The sequence below is a fragment of the Heteronotia binoei genome, chromosome 1 (assembly GCF_032191835.1).
Source record: "Heteronotia binoei isolate CCM8104 ecotype False Entrance Well chromosome 1, APGP_CSIRO_Hbin_v1, whole genome shotgun sequence".
Taxonomy (NCBI): domain Eukaryota; kingdom Metazoa; phylum Chordata; class Lepidosauria; order Squamata; family Gekkonidae; genus Heteronotia; species Heteronotia binoei.
The window spans coordinates 177,814,439-177,838,687 of NC_083223.1; the positions used below are offsets into that span (position 1 = coordinate 177,814,439).

General features: G+C 44.2%; 1 protein-coding gene across 2 annotated transcripts in view; it reads left to right on the plus strand.

The window, feature by feature from the left end:
- LOC132575967 (uncharacterized) overlaps nucleotides 1-24,249 on the plus strand; it is an 88,610-nt gene that overhangs the window by 12,106 nt on the left and 52,255 nt on the right. The window contains exons 2-8 of one of the 2 annotated variants that reach the window (XR_009555719.1): nucleotides 3,164-3,325; nucleotides 9,727-9,858; nucleotides 10,110-10,301; nucleotides 15,232-15,315; nucleotides 16,189-16,307; nucleotides 16,479-16,593; nucleotides 19,332-19,418. The gene's annotated coding sequence lies outside the window, so the exon portion shown is untranslated. The remainder of the gene's footprint in view (nucleotides 1-3,163; nucleotides 3,326-9,726; nucleotides 9,859-10,109; nucleotides 10,302-15,231; nucleotides 15,316-16,188; nucleotides 16,308-16,478; nucleotides 16,594-19,331; nucleotides 19,419-24,249) is intronic. The other variant, XR_009555720.1, reaches the window with a different exon arrangement.

Consider the following 24,249-nt stretch of genomic DNA (forward strand, 5'->3'; position numbering starts at 1 on the left):
ATGACAACATGGGCCCCAAAGTGGTAGTAGAAGCATCTGCATGGATGATGAAGGGCTTGTTAAAATCAGGGTACCTGTGCACAGGTGTGTAGATGAGGGCTGTGTACAGGGCTTCAAAGGCCTGGTTCTGGGCCAGCATCCACCGGACATTTTCTAGCTCTTTCTCCTTCAGGCCATCTGAAAAGGGACTGGCCAGGCTGGCAAAATGAGTGATAAATCCTATATATAAAAGCTGAAGTGTATTGGTGCTTTCTGAAGTGTATTGGTGCTCTCCCATTGGCCCATGATCCTTACTGGATCACCCATTGGTCCATCAACCACTACTCAACAGTACTTACATCCCACTGGCTGGGTCCACTCCTCTCCCCCATCCACTACTGGCCCAGCCATGTCTTCCCTGGCTAAAAAAACACCTGCCTCTCCTCAGGTGGTGGTAAGTCTGGCAGGTGGCAGCCATCCAGAGGAGGCCTAGGCCACACAAAGAGGCTGCTGTTGCTGCCTGAGCAGCCAGTCTGGGGAAACTGCCTTTGCATCCTATTGACCCGTGCAGTTCCCTTAGTGGCTGTTGCAAGGCAATCATAGCATTCCAAGCTTGGTTCTGTCAGTAAAAGGAGGGGGGAGGCCCTTTCCAGGCCTATTTTGGCCTTTGAAGGAGCAGCAACCCCACTGTGACAGCCAGTTGTGACGTAGCAGTTAGCACTTCAGAGCAGGGTCTGCCAGACCCAGCGCCTTGCTGTGGAAGCTGACTGGGTGATTCTGACCAGTCACAGACTTTCAGCCTAATCTACCTCACAGGGTTGTTGTCCAGATTAAAAGGGGGATAGGAGAATGATGTAAGCTGCTTTGGTCCCTACTGTGGAGAAAGACTGTCCTTTTCCTAGATAGAAGCTGCAAAGAAGAGGGAGGAGATGGAAAGTTGAGCTCAGGGGGCCCAATAAAGGTAGGTTGATGGTTGTCTGCGTAGGAGATAGGGTGGAATCTGGAGAGGGTGGAACTTGAGGAGGGGTGGGACCTCAGACAGGTACAATGCCCATAGACTCCACTCTCCAAACCAGCCATTTCCTCCTAGGGAACCATTGTTGACAATCTACTGGTGAGGGCTGGAGATCATTCAGAATTAAAACTGCTCTCCAGATGGCAGAGAGCAGCTCCCCTGGAGAAAATGGTGGATTCTGTGTCAGTATACCCTGCTGAGGTCGGGCCCCCTGTGACAGCCAGCATGACATAGCAGTTAGCGCTTCAGAGCAGCGTCTGCCAGACCCAGGTTATTGCTGTGGAAGCTGACTGGATGATTTCAGACCACTCACAGACTTTCAGCCTGAACTACCTCATAGGGTTCTTGTGCAGATCAAAAGGGGAGAGGAGAACGATGTAAGCTGCTTTGGTCCACACAGCATCTGTGTGACCATCTTCATGCCCCTCCGCACCTTCCATAGTTATACTTCCCTATCTCCATTCTGGGCCTGTTTGAGGGGTTTGAGCCACCACAGATATGGGGACACACACACACAAACACACACACGGAGGGAGGTGGGAGCTGGCATTTGTTTCAGCTGTGGGGTGGGAACTCAGTAAGGGTGGGGAGGTGAGTGAATGCCAAGGGTTGGGGGTGTGGGAAGACAGCAAGGGAGGTAAATGAATGTAATGGGTGGGGGAGTAGTGGAGTGTCAAGGGTTTGGGGGTAGTTGAGAGGAAGAGGGGGTGGGGTGGAAAGTTGGGGTGGGAAGACATCAAGGATAGGGAAAGTGAATGCCTTCACTTGGAAGAGTGGATGGGAAGACAGCAGGGATGGGGGGCACTCACCCAGAGCCTCTTTCTAGAGCCCATTGTATTTTCCCTCACAATGGGCCTTATTCCTAGTTTACCATAATAGCCTACTAGGCCTAAGAAAGGCTTCATCTAACATTTAGTTGTGGGGCTTGTACTCCAGAGTAGTCCACTTCTTGGGTAGTAGTTGGCCTTTTTTCATACCAGGAAACAGGTATTTATGTTCAGAGAAACCCGGTCATTTTTTTTTTTTTTTTTGCTTAACCCAGCTGAAGTTAATGCCTGTAGGACTGCCTCTAGGTGATGGATGTGGGAAGTCCAATCTGGATGATAAAAGAATGGCAGATCCCCACCACATAGCATAAATGAGCTTTAGACTGGGTAAACAGCTAGCCCAGATCCATAGCAGCATTGTGCTTGGAGCTGTTACTGCCTTATTATGAAGACTGCTGAGCAAGATGAGCAGAGAGTAAGGAGACACAGAAGGTATTTGTGTGCCTCACAGCACACATACCGAACCTAAATTTCATCCCAGTTCCATGCTACTATAATATGTCAGGAGGCTTGGTCGGACCAATCTTCAAGTTCTTACCTGAAAGAACTTGTAGGGAAATCTCATTTCTTCTCTCCCACTATTTCCTTCCTGGCAGCCTCCATAGCCTCTCACCTTTTCTTGATTCCTTCCTACTCACTAACCAACAGAGCTTTATCTGCCCCCCCCCCTCTCTTCAGCTTCAGCTGAGTGCCAGTTGCTGAGCTGGGCCCAGTTTCATTGTGCAAGCCAGGGCTGATTGGATGGAATCAGCCAGGCTGGTCTGGAGCCAATTGCATGGAAGAAAACTTGCAAGGAGTTGCAAGGCATCCCACTTTCCCTCTTCTGTACAGTATTTCGTTTTTCCCACCTCCTGGCAGTCCTCATAGCCTTTCCCCTGATTCCTTCTTTCCCACCTACCAACATTATTTCCCACCACCACCATCTTCATACACACACACGAGATGAGACACTATTGCAGTGTTGTGCTATCAACCGCTATCAACATCAGATACTGTAAAGGGGTTTTGCACAATACCCAAAAAGGAACTGGATGAGGGCAGGGCTAGGAATAATGTACTTTGACACCATCTTAAATGTATTTCAGGTACATAGGGGACCATGTGCTGTTAAAAATATTCCTGTTTTGTAATAGTGATGAAGCAGAGTAATAAAACTGTCCGTGTTTTCCCATGCTAATGTTTATAATTTCACAGCAGCCCATAAGTTTATGAGACACTAAGTCTCCAGTGCGAACATTTTATACCCTGAGCCAGATTCAGTGTTAGTACTAAAGATGAGTAAAGACATTTCTGCTTCTTGCTGAATCTGAGCAAGCTAACTTTCCTTCTCTGTCTTCCCTAGACTGCAAGATATGCTGCTTCAGCTCCCTGGAAGCAGATTGTCAAGAACACAGAGGAATGTGGGGTAGTGGGGTTGAAGCCCTACATCCAGAGCAACACAGGGCTGGCAAATATTTCTCAGCGGGACTCTCTTGTAGTCCAGTTCAGCAGTGATGTGGTGCAGGTAAATTTTCCTTTTCAGCAAAAGAAGAAATTGGCTTCAATGTCATAGAGGTCTCTAGAACAGGGCAGCAAAAGGCCATGTCCTGCTTTTATTTCCAGAACGGAAATAGAAAAGGAGGGCAGTGTTTCATTGCCAGAGGTCTTTCCTCTGCTACAGCATTAGGGACCTGCAGACGGAAGGAGACGAGGTTCTTTGGCTAGAGAGAAGCTGTTGTTATGGTGTGAGATCATCCTTGGCAGCCCCTTTCTAGTATAAAAAACTATGGGAGAGGGTCAGTCCACTAATATCTAATATCTTTCCCTCCTTTTTTGAGGGAAAGAGAACATAAAATAAGGTCATGAAAGAGGACTAGTTGTTCTCAGTATGGTGTTTTATATACAAAAGACTTTACACCACTTGAGAGCCAATGAGGTAGAGTATTTAAAGTGTTTGCCTAGGACAAAGATGGTCTGATCTCAGATCCACAATCGGCTATGGAAGCTTCCTGGGAGACCTTGAGCCAGCTGCTCTCTCTTAGCCTAACATCCCTCACACAGTTGTGAGGATGAAACAGGGACGCTCCAATCACTATGTTGCAGTGCTCCTAACTTTAATATTATTAGAACTGTAGGCCTTTACACTGTCTCTTAGCCTCAGTCCTCAGAGGGGGCTACCAAACGGTTAAAGAGCTAGATAGGCATAGGAAACAGAGCCACCTTCCTTTCTTCTCTGCTGCTATCCCTTTGAAGAGTAAGAACATAAGAACATAAGAGAAGCCATGTTGGATCAGGCCAATGGCCCATCAAGTCCAACACTCTGTGTCACACAGTGGCAAAGAATTTTATATACACACATACACTGTGGCTAATAGCCACTGATGGACCTGTGCTCCATATTTTTATCTAAACCCTTCTTGAAGGTGGCTATACTTGTGGCCGCCACCACCTCCTGTGGCAGTGAATTCCACATGTTAATCACCCTTTGGGTGAAGAAGTACTTCCTTTTATCTGTTTTAACCTGTCTGCTCAGCAATTTCATCGAATGCCCACGAGTTCTTGTATTGTGAGAAAGGGAGAAAAGTACTTCTTTCTCTACTTTCTCCATCCCATGCATTATCTTGTAAACCTCTATCATGTCACCCCGCAGTCGACGTTTCTCCAAGCTAAAGAGTCCCAAGCGTTTCAACCTTTCTTCATAGGGAAAGTGCTCCAGCCCTTTAATCATTCTAGTTGCCCTTCTCTGGACTTTCTCCAATGCTATAATATCCTTTTTGAGGTGCGGCGACCAGAACTGCACACAGTACTCCAAATGAGACCGCACCATCGATTTATACAGGGGCATTATGATACTGGCTGATTTGTTTTCAGTTCCCTTCCTAATAATTCCCAGCATGGCGTTGGCCTTTTTTATTGCAAACGCACACTGTCTTGACATTTTCAGTGAGTTATCTACCACGACCCCAAGATCTCTCTCTTGGTCATTCTCTGCCAGTTCACACCCCATCAACTTGTATTTGTAGCTGGGATTCTTGGCCCCAATGTGCATTACTTTGCACTTGGCCACATTGAACCGCATCTGCCACGTTGACGCCCACTCACCCAGCCTCAACAGATCCCTTTGGAGTTCCTCACAATCCTCTCTGGTTCTCACCACCCTGAACAATTTAGTGTCATCCGCAAACTTGGCCACTTCACTGCTCACTCCCAACTCTAAATCATTTATGAACAAGTTAAAGAGCATGGGACCCAGTACCGAGCCCTGCGGCACCCCACTGCTTACCGTCCTCCACTACAAAGACTGCCCATTTATAGTCACTCTCTGCTTCCTATTACTCAGCCAGTTTTTGATCCACAAGAGGACCTGTCCTTTTACTCCATGACTCTCAAGCTTTCTAAGGAGCCTTTGATGAGGAACTTTATCAAAAGCTTTCTGGAAGTCAAGGTAAACAACATCTATTGGGTCTCCTTTGTCCACATGTTTGTTCACCCCCTCAAAGAAATGTAACAGGTTAGTGAGGCAAGATCTTCCCTTGCAGAACCCATGCTGAGTCTTCCTCAATAACCTGTGTTCATCAATGTGCCTACTCATTCTGTCCTTGATAATGGTTTCTACCAACTTTCCCGGTATTGAAGTCAGACTGACTGGCCTGTAATTTCCCAGGTCTCCTCTGGAACCTTTTTTAAAGATGGGGGTGACATTTGCTACCTTCCAGTCCTCAGGAACGGAGACAGATTTCAATGAAAGATTACAGATTTTTTTTAGAAGATCCACAAGTTCAACTTTGAGTTCTTTCAGAACTCTCAGATGTATGCCATCCGGACCCGGTGACTTATTAGTTTTTAATTTGTCTATCAGTTGTAGGACCTCCTCTTTTGTCACCTCAATCTGACTCAGGTCTTTCAATACCCCTTCCAAAATTAGTGGTTCTGGGGCGGGCAAAAAGTTCTTATCTTCCACAGTGAAGACGGAGGCAAAAAATTCATTTAGCTCCTCAGCCATTTCCCTATCCTCCTTCAGTAATCCTTTTACCCCATGGTCATCCAAGGGCCCCACTGCCTCCCTGGCTGGTTTCCTACTTCTAATATATTTGAAGAAAGTTTTATTGTTGGTCTTTATGTTTTTTGCAATATGCTCCTCATAGTCCCTTTTTGCCTGCCTGATCACAGTCTTGCATTTGATTTGCCACAGCCCGTGTTCCCTTTTACTAATCTCACTTGGACTGGTTTTCCACCGCTTAAAGGAGTCCTTCTTACCTTTTACAGCTTCCATTACTTTGTTTGTTAACCACGCAGGCCTTTTCTTATGCCTGTTTGTGCCTTTCCTAACTTGTGGTATGTATTTTATCTGAGCTTCTAGGATTATAGTTTTAAATAGCATCCAAGCTTCCCCAAGGGTTTTGACCGTATGTACCTTTCCTTTCAGTTTCCTCCTCACATGCCTCCTCATCTCAGTGTATTTACCCCTTTTAAAGTTAAACGTGGTTGTGGCGGTCTTTTTGGACAACTCCCTATTTATACAAACGGTGAAATCAATAACATTATGGTCACTGCTCCCAAGTGGCGCAATCACTTTTACATCTCTCACCAAGTCTTGGGCATTACTTAGGACCAAATCCAGGATCGCCCCACCCCTGGTAGGTTCTGAGACCATCTGCTCCATAGCACAGTCATTGAGAGCATCAAGAAACTCAATCTCTTTCTCTCGACCAGAACACATATTGACCCAATCAATCTGCGGGTAGTTAAAATCACCTATTACGACACAGTTTTTATGTTTAGCTGCTATCTTTAAGCCTTCCATCATATTATAATCGTCCTCTCTCTTTTGATTTGGTGGGCGATAACAAACTCCCATAGTTAAATTTCCTTTTGGGCCCTCTATTTCAACCCAAAGCATTTCTAAAAGTGAATCTAATTCTCTGATCTCAGTCTTACTGGACCGTATATCCTCTCTGACATACAGAGCCACCCCACCTCCAACCCTTCCCTCCCTATCCTTCCGATATAGCTTATATCCAGGAATCACCGTGTCCCACTGATTCTCCTCATTCCACCAAGTTTCTGAAATTCCCACAATGTCTATGTTTTCTCCCAACACTAAACATTCCAATTCACCAATTTTACTTCGAACACTTCTAGCATTTGCATACAAACATCTATAATTTCCCAGGCGAGCTAGGCTCGCCACCTTCCTCCTGCCGCCTCGAGACTCTGGCAGACAGTCCATATTGTTTGTCACCTTCACAGTGGACAACTCTCGTCCGTTACCCGGTAGAAAAATAGCAGCTAACCCTTCATCTCTTTGAGACGAGTCCTCCCGAACCAGAGACATTTCATCTCCTGTCGGCTTTCCCCCAAGATTTAGTTTAAAAACTGCTCTGCCACCTTGTTGATTTTAAGCGCCAGCAGCCTGGTTCCATCCGGGGACAAGTGGAGACCGTCTCTTTTGTACAGCTCCCGCTTGTTCCAGAAAGCATCCCAGTGCCTAACAAACTTAAACCCTTCCTCCTTACACCATCGTCTCATCCACACATTGAGACTTCTAATTTGTGCCTGTCTCTCCTGCCCTGCACGTGGAACAGGTAGCACTTCCGAGAAGGCTACCTTGGAGGTCCTGGCCTTAAGTCTCCCGCCTAGCAGCCTAAATTTTTCCTCCAGGACCTCACGACTGCATTTCCCCATATCGTTGGTGCCAACATGCACCACGACCACTGGCTCCTCCCCAGCACTGTCTATCAGTCTATCTACTACACGCGTAATGTCCGCTACCTTCGCACCAGGCAGGCAAGTCACCATACAGTCAGTACGCGGTTTCGCCACCCAGCTGTCTACTTGCCTAAGGATCGAATCACCAACTACCAAAAAACCCCCTCTCCCCCTGCTCAGGGATGGTTCCTTGGCACGAAAGGATACCCGCTCACCAACCGAAGAAGAGGTCCCTTCTAAGGGCGCATTCCCCTTGTCCTCAGCCCGGTGCCCTGTTCCCTCTCGACCCTCACGCTCTCTGGCAGCAACGGGGCTGCTACGTTCAGAGTGGGGCTCATCTAATACGCCCCCGAGAGTCTTCCCCAAGTGCCTAACTGACCGTCTCTGCTTCTCCAGGGCAGTCACCTCGGCCTCAAGGGTACGAACTCGTTCCCTGAGGACCAGGAGCTCCTTGCTTCGAGCACTCACCCAAGACTTCTGTCCTTTGGGCAGATAGTCATACATGTGACACTCAGTGCAAAACACTGGAAAGCCCCCAACCCCCTGCTGGCATTCTATCTTCATGATATATATATATATATTAAAATATACAGTCCTCTTTAAATGCTGTTTGTTTAAGTAGCTCCCCTTCTGGAGGGTCAACTTACCTTACCTCAACTTACCTTATTGGGAACTTACCTTATTTGGAGAACAAGGAAATCAGGGATCTGGGTTCCTGGTCCTTAGAGAGCCCCTAGGCGAAGAGCCACAGGCCAAGAGCCCTTTAGCTCTCGCCCTTGGCAAGGCGCAGCTTAAAATGCAAAGAGGTGGAGCAGAGGCACTCCTCAGCAATCAGCAGCAATCACTCTCAATCTCTTTCACCCTTAGGCCAGTCAACCAAACAAAGAGCAGTCAACCAAACAAAGAGCAGTTCTCCAGCTATCACACCTTAGAATTTTAGGCAGCCCCACAAACCTTAGAATGAAGTCCTTCAAAACTCAGAAATTCTCAGCAATTTTTCCAGCTGTCTCAGCTATCAGAGCTGCTCTGCTCCTCTCAGACCTCTGTGAGACTGCTACTCTTAGGGAAGTTCCTTCCTTCCAGCATGACACCTCTCTCACACACATTGCCAGACTCTCCATCTTGGCACCATGAGAGCAGGACACATGTCTTGCATCTCTGGACATCCAGATAGTTAGATTAGATATGCTCTCTCTCATCTTTCCTGTCTACTTTTTATAATAAAACACCTTATTAGTTTGAATCTAAAGAAGATTACATGTATCTTTTGTTTCATACTTGCACACATGCGGCCTTAGCTAACCACGTGGTTTCTGCTGGGCTTACAGCCTAGTATATTCTGCTAAGTTACATAAATAAGTTGGTATAAATTCCCAACAGATATTACGTTAGAGCTAACTTAGGCTGGTGTTTCATCTCCTTCCTTAACAGCTGCAGAATACCGAGTGCTTTATCTTACCAATTTCTGTTTGGTGGTTTCCACAAGGGGAGGGGTTTGTATGGCTTCTCTATTACTAGAGCAGCTGCAGATGCAGTGTAGTAGCCATGGGGCTGCCACAGGGCAGGTTTTGCAGCCCCAGTCCCCCAGCAGTGGCTGCTCAACCCCAGCTACCAGACTTTTGAAAGAAAATCAAAAAAGGAAAAGCACTAGAGTATTGTTGTATCACTATGCCATTGTCACAGTAGATGTGACAAGTTTGGTGAATCTCCGCCTTCATATAAGGAAAAAACCCCAAAGCTCTAACCCCTCCATTGCAAAGATATGCCTTTCCCCTTATATTGCCGCAAAGGAAGAGGTTAGATACTTTTTTTTTCTTGAACAAAGTTGGGAAACCAACATCACCTGTCACATCTATTGTTACAATGGTATCTTAATAATATTCTAGTGTCTATCTTTAAAAACATAAAGATCCCTCCCCCAGTAGTAAGGTGGGGAGAAAATGATTGCTACAGGGACAAGTTCAGTAAAAATGGCTGTCATGTGGGAGGGAAGATACTAATTTTCCTTCCCACACAGTAGCTATCCAGGCTTTACTGCAGTCTTTCTTACAACTTCAGAGCAAAGCAGGTTTGAGAAAGGTCAGAAAACAGCCTGGGAGGTGCACCAATGCATCAAGATGGTGTGGGGAAGTAAGGAAAAAACCCTGCTTCCCAACAGCATTGAATGAAGGGCAGATAACCAGTGCAGCATAATGGCCTTTTTTTCCTGTGTTGCAGGCTGAGAAGTGGGTGCAAATGAAACTCCGAGACCTGAAGGATGGTTGCAGTATTCAGGAATGGGAGCAAATGACTCAGACTTTACAAAGAGATATGAAGGACTTTGAGAGCACAATGATTAAACTAAACCAGGTACATCAAAGTCTCTGGACAAACCCCAGTCCCCTTCTAATCTCATAGGCTCAAGTCACTGCAAGGGGAAAATACTGAACTCTAGTTACATGGAACTAATGTTTCACTCTTCTGTTTGTGGCCACCTGTAGATGGAGCTCTGTGTTCCCCCCCATTTTATGCATGCCCCAGTTCCTTGTCAGAGCTCCAGTAAGGTGGAATGGTTGTAAAGCCAACTTCTCCAATGTGTTTCTTTCCCAACAATGCCATAGATGGGTGAACAACTTCTGGTTCAGTCCACCCCCAGTGCGGAGACAATGAGGAGACAGCTGCAGACTCTACGAGAGCAATGGCAGCTGCTGAAGCAGATGGCAGCAAGTCAGAGCAAAGTAGCAGGCGGGCTGCGAAACCTACAAGAGTTTAGCCAAAAAGCTGAGCAACTGGAAGCTTGGATCAGACGAAAGGTACGTGTCAAGGATGACTTAGGCTAGACAGAGATAGTGGGATTCATTGTGGCTTCTCTTAAGCCTGACTAAAGTAAGAGGTTTAATTTTATTTTTATTCTGGCCCCTTGGTGGTGGCCCACTGGAACCAGAACAAAGGGGTTTTTCTTCTCAAGTATAAGCCTGTTTTTTCTCTGTTGGGGAGCATCATTGCAAGGGTAGTATAGAGTTGCACCCCTCCTTCCCCTCCAAGTTTCTGTCAAGCTGTGGATGGATTTTCAGCAGAGTCCGAATGATAACCATATTTGGAATTGGAGAAGAACTTTTTTTCCTGGCCAATCTTCTTAGAAACCCTGAAGACTTGTGTGTTGTTTGATTCACCACTCTTATATGGGTGGCTGATGATCTAGCCTTTTTTGCAAGCAGTCAGATAAGGTGCCCTTAAATTTTGCCTAGCAGATTCTAGCAATTCCAGAATACATAATTTCATTATTACTAACTGAAGTAGCCTGTAATTGGAAAGGGCATGTAGAATTCGGAAGGTTTTTGCAGGGCTGCACGAGATGGGGTCACTATTGAAATAGAAAGAAAAATATTCTAGGCTTTAAGTTACTATTTGTTTGATTGATGTAATTGATATGCCACCTATCAAATCTTACATCCCTGAATGGTAAACAGCAAATGTAAAATTAAACAATAACATATAATGGAATAAAGTAGTGGCACATTTGAACCCAGCAGCAATAAAACTAGCAAGAGAGAGGGGGAACTCCATGGAATTCAGACAAGATAAATAGACAGATAAGCACAGTATTCACTGGTAGACAAAGTTACTTCTTGCCATGGCAACATGTCTGTGCTAGTATTTTCCCTGGGAACAGACCTTTTGTCCACAGCTGACTCTTTCTCACCAGACAGCACAATAAGTTGTAACAATAAGAGAACATTTTCTCAGTTCCAAAGAGTAAGAATGGTTCCAAAGGTGGATGGTTGTAAATCCAACTTCTCTTTCCCAACAGTGCCATAGATGGGTGAGCAACTCCTGCTTTAGTCCACTCATGTATGGCTTAGGCACAAAAGTTTTTCATCACGGCAACAGCTTAGTGGCTTCCCCTTTATAAGTGCACCCCAGTTCTCACAAACCTGGGAGCTGACATGGCAGTATGGCAGTGCAAACTGTGCCTGTGCCAATGGCCCTCAGTTCTCTTTACAGATAATATCAGTGGTGGGAGGCTGTTTGTGGGAGAGGATGTATGAATGAAAAGCTCACTTTTGTTCCCCACTAGGTGGGGCCCCATATGTTTTTTGTTTGCAAACCCTTAGTTGAAGGTCTGCAGTTTTTTTTATACTGAGATCACTTGGGATTCTGTACTGATGCATGTTCACTCTGTTATGTGCTGGTGCTCACTACAGATGTAGCTGAAGGCAAGAAGTATGATCTTTCCTTCTCATTGCAACATCAGCAGCCATTCAGCCACTTAATTATTAGACAGTTTTACATTAAAATGTTCGTACTTCACCTTTTCCTTTAAATGACACTATATTTGCCCTTGAGCAATGAAGTTGAAGGATTCTCTCATGGTATGTCACATCTTAGACCAATATTCATTTGTGTTGTTTTTCCAGTTCTGTAAGTCTAAATCTACTATTTATTAGCGCTCTTTGCTATCTGAATGAATGGCTTTTCATACTTTGTAATCGCCCAGACTCTCAGTGAGAAGGGCAGGCTATGAAAAAAGTTAGTAATATTAACAATAATAATCAAGTTCAACATTTGGAGAGGAGTTGCCACCTAATTTCACCTAAAGTAGAATTTTAGGGTAGAGGCTCCAGGAATGTTGAAGAAAGCAAAAAATAATCATGTAAGGTTTCAAAATTTCTCTGGAAAATAAGGGTCATCTTTCCACCTCTATGTAGGGAGACTTAAGACTGGAGAGCTGGTATGGTGTAGTAGTCAGAATGTCAGAGTAGAATCTGGGAGACCCCGAGCTGAATCTCTACTCTGACCTGGAAGCTTACTGAGTTGCTTTGGGTCAGTCACACACACTCAGCCTAACCTAGCTCACACAGCTGTTGTGAGAGTAAGTTGAAGGAGAGGTGAATGATGTAAACTGCTTTGGGTCCCAACCGGGAAGAAAGGTGGGGTGAAAAACCTGAAAATAAATACCGTATTTTTCGCACCATAAGACACACTTCCCCCCCCCAAAAAAGTGTGGGGGGAAGTGTGTGCGTCTTATGAAGCGAAGGTACCGTACGTACCTTCCTCCGGGGGGGGGATCCGCTGCCTCCGTCCCGGCGCTTCCCCGCACCTGCCAGCCTGGCTCCAGCTCTGATGCTTACAGCAAGCGCCAGGATCACTCCCTCCGCCCTCCGATCCCAGCGCTTGCTTTAAGCATCAGCGCTGAAGCCATGCAAACAGGCAGGGAGAAAGCACGCCGCCGCCTCCACAGCTGGCGCTCACAAAGCGCTGTGCTTGCGGAGGGGGCGGGTGCTTCCTCTGTGCCTGTCTGCCTGGCTTCAGCTGCTGCTTATAGCAAGCGCTGGGATCGAAGGGCGGAGGGAGCGATCTTGGCGCTTGCTGTAAGCAGCAGCTGAAGCCAGGCAGACAGGCACGGGGAAAGCACCTGCCCCCTCCGCAAACCCAGCGCTTCGCAAGCGCTGGCTGTGGAGGGGGCAGCATGCTTCCTGCGTGCCTGGCTGGGAGACAAGCGGCGAGATCGCTCCCTCCGCCCCCATCGCAAACCCAGCACTTCGCAGGGAGCAATCTCGCCGCTTGTCTCCCAGCCAGGCACGCAGGCGCGGGGGAAGCACGCCGGCGCCTGTGTGCCTGGCTGGGAGACAAGCGGCGAGATCGCTCCCTGTGAAGTGCTGGGTTTGCGGTGGGGGCGGAGGGAGCGATCTCGCCTCTTGTCTCCCAGCCAGGCACCTGCGTCTAATGGTCCGGAGCGTCCAATGGACCGAAAAATAGTAAGTTGCTACTTAGTGAGACCATTGGGGCAGATTTGGAGGTTCTCATGTGAATAAAAGAAGCAAAGTGAATTTTGGTGACATTTGCATAAAATTCTCAGAGAGGTTCCCTGCATCCCTGAGACTTTTCAGATAGTTACATCAAATTCCAGGATGGAACTAGACAATGTCATTTTCATTGGTCTCATGGCAAATCTGACCTAATGGTCAAACCACTGAGCAAGGAAGAATTAGCCCCTAAGAGAGCCCAGGCTGTATCCTTCCTTGTACCTTGGGTAACTGTAATCTGACTATGTTCCATACATCTTCTAGATAGCTGTGCAACAGGTTCCTGATATCCTTCACAGAACCTGAATGTTTGCACTTTAAAATAAAGCGAACATTTCTGTTTCTGTTTTAAAAATACAACAGAGTCTCAATAAAAATATCTGATGGAATTTCCACCAAAAATAAAATAAAATACAAAATATACAAAGTAAATCTCAAAAGCAGTCCAAAAACTAATCTATGAATTATCAGTGGAATTGAAGTGGCAAAGGTTGATCTAAAATGCTGCAGCAGACAGGGCAGTCCTCCGCAGTTTCATCCTTCTAAACCAAGGATGTCAATCTCATTTGTTTTGAGGGCCAGATCTGACACAAATGAGACCTTGTCAGGCCAGGCCATGTGTGTCATAAAATGTAATGCCAGGTAGCAGAGATATAGACTTTATAAAGGACACAAACACAAAGACTTTTTTTTTAACCCTTAAAATAAAACATGATTAAAACATTAGCACTCATTGGTCTTAACAGTGCTTTCTTTGTATTTCTCCCATGGGATCCAGGGGACTGCGCAAAGGAAGCTCTGGCTCTTTCCTTTCTTCCCCAGGGTGCCAGGAGGGGAGGCGCCTCAGCCAATAGAAGGAAGAGAGGCTTGACTCAGTATCTCTGCTATGGGATTGAAAGAGCCTGGCAAAGCAAGCCCCCCTTCCTCCCCAAGGGAGGAGCCTCAGCCAATGGAGAAAATAAAGGTTTTGCTCTGTAGCTCCTGTGTGATTGAGCAAACCTAGTAAAGCAAGTTGTCATGCAGAAGGAAGCAAGAGAGAGGGAAAAGGAAGCAGATGATAGTCAGTTGCTTGGGGGCCTGATAGAAACTCTCCCAAGGGCCTGATTTGGCCCCTGGACCACATGTTTGACACCATTGTTCTAAACCAATGAAATGGAATTAATAGAATCAACTGAATTAGAAGTTTGCTTAGTATTGCACTGAAAAGTAGCAGTTAAAAAGTATAGCCGGACACAGAGAATAATGGCAATACAAAACAAAACAGAAAAACCACAAAAACATTTAATGGAACAGCAGTAATCTAAAGGTTTCTGGACAAACAAAAAAGCTGGAACTCAGTCTCAGAAATACAGTAGCTTTGGGTTCCAGAGTGGGCAGCACTCCATAACTGAGGCACCACAAAGCGCAGATAAGGAGAGAAGACTGAAAGGCTTAAAATTCCAAAAGCAGAAGATAGTAATGTGAAGCTTGCAACAGTGTAAGAGCTTTCTCATCCCCACTCACCTCACACGGTGTCTGTTGTGGGAGAAGAAGATAAAGGAGATTGTAAGCCACTCTCTCTGATTCAAAGAGAAGGGTGGGGTATAAATCTACGGTCGTCGTCTTCTTCAGTGCTGCCCTCTGAGCCCTGATGTTTCTAGTCCCCTTGACTAATTTGGCTGTCAATGACTTCCATCCTTCTCCTGTTATATGTTGTTTCTTGATTTAAAAAATTCAAATTCTTAAGAAAATCTTAATCCTGAAAAGGAGAAAAAAACCCCACCAAACAATATTAGAAGGAAAGTTTATGAATTATATTATTTTTACTGGAGGGAGGTCCTCCTGATTATATAAGTGGAATTCTTGTGTATTTTTTGCTGCAAAATATATGCAGTTGAACTTGTCACTTTGAGTTCCAGGGCCTCTCATTCTAAACCATGTCTGTTATATCTTCTAGGAAGAGAAACCTTTGCTAGCAGCTCTGCTGCATGAGAATGCAGACAAGATTCAGCTCACCCGATGGATCCTTGATTTAAAACAGGTGAGGGCACAAGAACTGACTTGTAGGGCTCTGTACTGTGTGCTGATAGCTGTTTCTAGACAGTGCTGCATACCTGGGGTGGCTGTTAATTGATTTGACAGCCTGCAAGAGAAAAAGATCTACAAGTTACCCAAGCTTACAGATGTGTAGCCCAGAACAGTCCATCCTATTCCGCAGCTGCTGCCTGCATGGGGAGTTGAACAGTGTATGATGCTGAGTATGGAATTCCCCAACATTCATTGAGATACAAAATATACTCCCTGCTTTTGGCTCTGATGGCTGTAAAATGCCCCCATGATGCAGCCTCAAACTTCCCAGGCAGAACTCCTTTTCCTGGTGTCAAGAGACCCTCCTTTGCTCTCAAGCTGTCCTTGTGTATGTGCTAAAGCAGCAGAAATGTCCAAGTGTTCTTCTCATGATTTGAAACTGTGTATTTACACAAGTGGGTGTTGGTGATCCTCTTGAAAAAGAAGGCTAAAAATGTGAGCTGCAAAGTCCCTGATTAAGATCTCATCTTGAGCAAATCACCGCTCTCTCAGCCCCTCCCTGCATTTGCATTTGGGGATGACAATGCTTGCCTAACTCGCAGCTGTTGTAAGGGTTACGGAACTAATGTATATAAAGTAAAAATATAGGAATGAAAGAAGACCCCTTCTGCATCAGACCAGTGATTCATCTAATCCAGCATACAGTTTCACAGAGCAGCCCTCCAGGGCAACAAAAAGGACACAGAGGCCAAGGCCTTCCCCTGGTGTTGCCTCCTGGCAGTGGGTTTCAGAGATTTACTGCCTCTGAGCCGTTTCCTTTATTCACTGTGCCTTTAATGAAAAGTAAGTTTAAACTCTTTATTTCTGCCCTTCTCATTTGACCCAGGAGGAGCAGCAGTTCCAGGTCCTGCATGAGGAAATGAACAGTCTGGCTCACAAGCTTGAGAAACAAGGGAAGAGTGAGAGCAGGAGCATAGTGGCTCGACGCAAGCACATCAATAAAATGTGAGTGGGGGGGGGGGCGGGGGAAAGAGACATGGCACATAGCTTGCATCAGGTTTTGCTGGGATATTTTGGATTGATTTACTGAGGCTTTTTTGGATTGATTTACTGAGGCTACCTGCCTGCTTTCTTGCTACCTATATCAAATTTGTTTTACCCCCTTTCTCTTTGCAGGTGGCTGCATCTCCAAGGGACGCTGAAGGAGCATCATGAGATGCTGCAACTGGCTCTGGAGGCGGCCGCCTTCCTCCAGCAAGCGGATGTGCTCCTAGAGGCCATCCATGCAAAGGTACTGAGGATTTAGACTGTACTTACTTTGTGCCACATTTATCTGGGGAAGAGCAACACCAGATTGTCCAGAGTTGTGCATTCTGATATACTGGGTCCAACAAAACCAAGAAGCGTGTGGAAGCCAAAATTATGTTTGATCTTTGGTATGAATAAGTAAAGATAAAACTGTAAGAATGCACATATGCCAAGGTAGTTATGAAAGGGGAGAATGCTAAAAAACTCAGATGTAAAACCAGCACATCAGTGCACAAACAAATGACAAACTACCTTCATGTTAAAAAAAAACCCAAGCAAAGTATGTAGTAACTGAAAACATCTGTATTGTAAACTTATTATCTAAAACATCTTTCAAAGTATTTATGAAGTCAAATAATTTGATAATTGGAAATCTATGAAGCGGGTAGGTTTTTTTCTGTTTTAAAATAGTAAAAATTATGAGAACGTGCTTCAGATACCCGCATAATGCAAAACGCAGCTACTTGCTCCTGTCTTGGTAAATTTCATAAGAATTTGTGGACCACGATATTTAAAACTATTTGAATTGCAATAAGTAGATAGGTTAAATCATACTTGTTAATGCATAATTACTGAACAGCAGTATGTTTGGCTACAAAGTAAATGGAATGTCTGTTCTACAGAAGCTGAGCTTAAACTGAAAGCTGCAGTCTTGTCATTCCATTATTTAGTGCCCTTTCCTACATGGCACCTGCAGAGGATTATGGAAGTATGGCTGTGAATAATGGTGAATGCCTGCCTTCTTTGGTTTTACATATTCCAAGTCCTATTGTCCCTATATAGATTTTCTGACCATACCAGCCTACAGAAGAGCCTTCTTTTTAGCCAGGTTTAATGTGCTCCCTACTGCTGTCCTTAGTGGGCGCTACATGAGAAAGCCCTATTCTGAGAGATTATGTGGTTGTGGATCTGGCTCTGCTGAAACTGTATAACATGTGTTTTTTGCTTGCCAAAGGTATAACTACTTAAGAAAACACTTTATCGACCCACTGATTACTGATATTGATCTGCCTGTGGCAAATAAGCTCCAGCTTTTGCTTGGTGGCTTTGATCTAACTATCACAGTTTCAGTTATAAAATTGCTTCTGGGAGTGTTTAGATTTAAGAGACAAGAGGAGGATTTTAAGAAAATGGGAAATGATGTTTTATGTTGTGCACTTTGTTGATTCGAAATGTTTATTTCGTAAATCCTGTAGAATCTAAAATACTGATGATTTTTTTATTTCATTGCCATTTGCTAATGACCAAATGGTCTGTGAGCAATAAATATATGATAATGGTGAATGACTATTCTGAATCAAAGCCTTCTATAGAAAGGCATGATGCGCCAAGCTCACTTTTGTCACTTGAGTGCTCAGTCTCAGAATCCAGGTAGTGAAAGCTTTTTAAGTAGCAGTTTTTCTTTGTTTTACTGCCCAATATTTGAATAGAAACTAATGCTAGTAATGCTTGACCAATGTTCTGTTATGAATAATATGTTCTGTTATGAATAATATTGCTCCTGTGTTACCCTACATGTACTTTTAGGATCTGCTAGGTTTCCTATTGGGATTTGTTACTATATGTATGTATCACATGCAGGATGAGGAATTTATAGTAAAGTCTTTAGGAATACAGTTTGTCACAAAAGTGAGTACACTCCCTCACATTTTGTAAATATTTAAGTATATCTTTTCATGTGACAACACTGAAGAAATGACACTTGGCTACAATGTAAAGTAGTGAGTCTACAGCTTGTATAACAGTGTAAATGTGCCATCCCTTCAAAATTATGCAACACACAGCCATTAATGTCTAAACTGCTGGCAACAAAAGCGAGTACACCCCTAAGTGATGAAGTAAAAGCCCATAATTTCAGTTTTTTTAATGTATCCCTTTTAAAGTTACCTGATAACACTAGCAATCCAATCAAAGATAAACACAGTGGAAATTCATCAGTGTTGCTCAATAAACTGGTTAGCATTAAAATATTTTTTCAATTTTTAAAATTGCTGTCCTGTCTGGGCTTTGCAGGGGGGTGTCCCAACAACACAAACTGGAAGTCCGAAAAGCAGCATTCATATCTTTAATCAGACCTCACTACTCTGAGCTCACCACTGTGCTGCTGAAAGGTTTTCCCCTGTTTTTTTAGTTTATGTCTGAGCATAGTTCAAGATGCTTGCATTTTTAGTCCTAAATTACCCTGGACCCAAGATATCTGAATGGCTGCCTTCTCTCATATGAATGGCTGCCTTCTCTCACCTTTCCATATGCTGAGATCTTCATCCAGATGGCCCATCCATCTGAGGTAAGGCAGACAGCAACTATGAACAGAGGCTTATCAGTGGTGGTACCCAAATTTAAGTACTTCCTTCTTAGATCCATTCATTTGGCTCTTACCCCTTGTCTTCTTTTAGTGGCAGATAAAATTATTTTTGACTTTAGAGACAGAGGAAGATAAGACCTTAGGACCGGTGTTAGTGATGATGTTTGTATTTAAATGTTGTGCTTGGGCTTGTGACAATGTAAACACCTTGTGTACATTTATGACATATAAAAATGCAGGATATCCATGCTTTTCAAATAAATAAAAAAATTGTTAATACAGTTATACACTTTTGAGATCCTAGAATGCTCTGTCTAGGGGTATTCTCAGTTCTAAGAGTGAGTGGCAGATGCTACCAAACTAAAGCTGTGCAGCCACATGTCTTTCTGTGATCAGTTTCTATTCCTTTGTTGTAGTGGAGAAGTCACTGTGGAGTGGGCAAGCAAAGAGAATCTGTGCCCAGCCTGGACCTAGATGTTAGGGACATTGCCAGCCAGGTCATGGTAAGTAGAATACAGCCCCTCCCCCCACCCAATGTTACAAAGACAGCTGAGGGAGAATTCGTTGTTTGAGATCCTTTTGCCTGTCTTTCTCTGGACTCCTCTCATTCATCAGTTTAGACAGCAGATTCTCAGCTTCTGACTATAAATTAAATGAGATGACCTGAGGTCAAACTTGTACCAGTTAAAGTACCAGCCTTGCCCTCTGGTACAGGTCAAGCTGTATCCATAGTTAAGAATTTACACTGGTTATTTTAGAAGGAGATAGGTATTTGCCAGCATCTGCTGAGCTCTGAGAAAGGGATCTGGGTCCTTTGTTGTCATTCATTAGTACCTGAAGGGCCACTCCAACACTTTTGTTTTGAGACTAAATCAGACCTGCTTGGCTTGTAACCAACTAGCTTGCACATAGCCTACCAGCTCTATGAGGTAGCTCATCAGGTAAAGGATAAACCATCTTGGTCTTGGTTCTGAGCAGGTCTTAAGACCTTGTGAGAGATGTAGAGGCTGTTACACCAGTTGGGAACAGTGACCACAGTGCTATTAAGTTCAACATTCAGATCAATGGAAAGTTACCCCTGAAGTCCAAAATGGTAACATTTGATTTCAAAAGGGGAAACTTTACAGAAATTAGGGTAATAATAAAAAGAAAGCTGAAGGGGAAACATAAGAGAAGAAATCCCTAGAGAATGCTTGGAAACTATTTAAAACCACACATCTTCTTCGTGGTCTCTGTGCATCACACAGATGGGATAAGGCGCCAGCGCCAATCTCGATCGGTAAACTTGAAAGCTGCGGATTTCCGCACCAACGTCCCAGTGCGCACGCCCAGAAGCCCCACTGCGCATGCCCACTGAGACGGGAGCAGACATCCTGCCAGTTCTCTTCTGACCGCCGCTCTGATCAGGCGATCTTTCCTCGCCTCGGTCGGTGAACTTTCTTTATTCATAGAATTTAGAATTTTGTTAGAATTGTAGTTATTGTAGTTAGTAGTAGTAGTTAGTTAGTTAGTTAGATAGTTAGATTGTTGTTCGTTTGGGGGAGAGCGGGGGCCAGAAGAACTTCCTGCTTTTTCAAAAAAAACACCCTTCCCATTCCCGTCTGCCCCAACCCGTCTTTTCCTCCGTCCTCGCATGGAAAGACGGTGGGGATTTTTCAGAAGGTGCTCCTGAGTGGGGATTTTTCAGAAGGTGCTAAGTGTGGGAGTAAAATAGCCCCACCAGACGGGCATTCGCTGTGTCTGCTGTGCCTCGGAGAGCTGCATAGAACCGACTCCTGCTTGCATTGCGCCAAGTTCTTGAAGCAAACTAAGAAGAATAGAGCAGCAAGGCTTGCGGCAGCCCTCATGGAGTAGACACTTACCCCTCAAAGGATGACCGCAGAACGGGCCGAGCAGCCCACCGCTGCCGCTGAACCACCGACATCAACAGCAGTCGATGCCGATTGTCTCCCTTCCGACACCGATCGCTCTAACAAGCATCCAGGCTCGGCTGTTGTGTCGGAATCCTCCACGCCTGCGAAACAACATAAGGAGGATAAGGGATCGCATGTGGAGAAGAAAAAGAAGGTCAAGAGACTGGATAAGCCGAAACACAGCAAATCTGTCTCCCCAGCTTCTCTGACCTCGCCATCGGACCCGACGGCACCGATCGTCCCGCCACTGAAGTTATTTGCCTCACCGGGTCGTCGGGCAAGCCCCCCGATCGCGTCGATGTTGACTGACCTAGTCATCTCCTCTAAGTCAGACCAGGAGATTGAGCTAGCGCAGCACTCCAGTACTGAGAGGAGCCCTCCGGGTCGAGCCCGAACCTTCCGATCTCGAAGCCCACTTCCTCGGTATCGAGTGCAAGAACCACGGGATCGATCCCTGAGAAGCCGCTCTCCGCGACACCGAGAGGTTGATCTTTCACCGCACCACCGCCCTCCTACGCAGATCCCCTGGGATCAGAGGCAATGGCAGTACTTATATGGAGCCTACCCCATGCAACCCTCCTTCCCCTGGCTTCCTCCACGTCAGATGGAATGGGATCAGTTCTCTGAGGCATCATATCGGTCCAGCACATCATACCGACCGCCAAGACGAGCTCCATCAGCTTCGGTATTGAAACCGCCCGATATTGAACCGACCAAACACCATCGGGAGCATGGTCAGCGGGTCTCTTCAGAAAGGGCGGAGGTTGGCTCTGCGGACCCTGTATCACCCCCAGCTCCACATCTGTCTGAGCATTCCGACTCGCCGGACGCATCTCCTAGATCCCCTGAAGGGTCTTCTCAAGAGGAGTAAGAGACATCCTCACCTGGGGAACCCTCCCCATCACAGACGATAACAGAGGAGCAGCCTATTTCGCTGTCGGAGGATTTAAAATCATAGGATTATTCATAGACCTCATTAAGCGATTGGCCCAGTCGTTGTCTCTCACCAATGTCCAACCACAACCAGTCATTACAGATAATGTCTTCGACATAGTTCAGATGGACACATCAACCGCAGTTGCTTTACCCCTTACCAACGTCATGCTGCACACTGCAAAATCCTCATGGGAGAAGCCGGCTTCCACACCTGTATCGTCTTGTCGGCTGGACCACATGTACCGCATTCAGGAGTCCAGTGCAGAATTCCTTTACAATCATCCTGAACCAAATTCAGTTGTGGTATCCTCGTCCTCCAAGGCAAAAAAGACTCACTCTATTCCTCCTGATAAGGAGGAGAAAAAGTTGGATAACATCGGAAGGAGACTATATTCAGCTGGGTCTCTGGGAGTCAAAATTGCCAACTACACAGCCTGTATGGGCCAATATCAATACGCCCTTTGGGATCAGGTTTCTTTTTTTTTTTTTAAGTTTATTGATTTCTTAACACAAACAAACGTCAACCTCTTACAAAATACTGTATCATTCTGCCATATCAGTCTTGGTATATAAATACAGAACATAAATTTCTTCTTATAATTTCATCCGAGTACCAAAACCTCTAAGTTCAAATTGTCTTATATCTAAAACAGAGAGTGGAAATGGGTTTAAACATCTAAAGTTAACCACCTAGTTTATAAAACTAAACATAATACTATATCATTTATTCATCACACCGAATTCTTGTTATCCTTTTCTTTTGTCATCCTATCAAACCATATATATAACTTCTTCCATTTATTGCTTGCTACGGATTTTGTCTCCCCTTTCAAAAGAGTTGAAAGTATATCCGCTTCAGCAGCTTGTAGTACTTTTTCAATTACTTCCTCTAGATTTGGGCATCTCCCTTTCCTCCAATATTTGGCTAACAAAATTCTAGCAGCTGTAAGAATATAAATCATCAGATGCTCATCTTCTTTTGGTATAAGTTTGTTTACCATAGATAATAACATGATCTCTGGTTTAAACTGAAAATCCAAACATAATACCTCCTTTAAAAATAAAAATACTTTCACCCAATATTTTCTCACAATGGCACAAGTCCACCATAGATGATAAAACGTACCTATTTCAGTACCACATTTCCAACAGTTAGGTGACAAGTTATTGGACATCTTTGATAGCTGGACTGGCGTAATATACCACCTATGGAACATTTTGAAAAAGTTTTCCCTGTAGTTAACTGGCTTAATAATTTTAGTTATTTTTCCACAATTGCAGCCATTGTTCTAAGTCAATAGTCCTCCCCAAATTCCGTGACCATTTAATCATCACTTCTTTTACCTGTTCATCTTCTAATTTTATTTGCATTAAATAATTATATACCTTTCTGATCGTTTTATCCTCCTTTGCCAACAATATTTTATCGAAATCAAAATTCCCTTTAGTAAACCCACACACTTTATCTTTATTAATTTTAGTTGTAATGTGCAAATTTAGCCACCAATCTATTTTTATTCCTCTCTGTTCTAAATCATCCCTCTTTCTTAGTTTATCATCCTCATCCAACAGCTCCTGATATGTTACAATATTCATAAAATCCCATAATTGAGGTTTTGTGGATGCTTCTATTGGGGAAACCCATCTGGGTGTCTTATTATATATCTTGTTTTTTATCTTTATCCAAACATCAAATATTGCCTTCCGGATCAAGTGATTAGTAAAATACTTACTACCTTTATCTGTGTACCAGAGATTTGTGTGCCAGCCTGTCAAGAGATCATGACCTTCTAAAGCAAGAATTCTCTTATTTTCCAAACTTATACAGTCTTTCAACCAGACTGTTACATTTGCAATATAGTAGGATTCCCAATCTGGTAAACCTAGTCCTCCATTTTCTTTCTGATCACTTAATATCTTCCATCTAATTCTTGGCTTTTTCCCTTGCCATATAAATGTTCTGACGAGTCTATTCAGTTTAGTGAAAAAAAACCTTCTTAATTGCAAAATTAATTGTTTGGAATAGAAACATCACTTTCGGAAGAATGGTCATCTTAATAAGGGCAATTCTTCCCATAAAAGATAGTTGTAGACCTTCCCACTTCTTCAGTAAATTCTCAATTTCTTTTAGCGCAATCACAAAATTATTTTCATATATACTGCTACACTTGTTTGTCAGATTTATTCCTAAGTATTTCACTTTCTTTGCACTTTTAAAACCAGCTCTTATTTCCAAACAGTTAATCTCCTGTATTGTCATATCCTTAGTTAAACTTTTAGATTTCTGTTTATTTATCTTTAAACCAGCTACTTGTCCATAGTCATCTATTTCTTTCAAGACCTCTTCTATTGATTCTAATGGATTTTGTAAAATTAAGGCAATATCATCGACGTATGCCAGAAGCTTATATATCTCCCCTTTTACCTTCAGACCACTTATATTGCTATTGCGCCTGATAGATTCGTTAAGAACCTCCAATGCTAA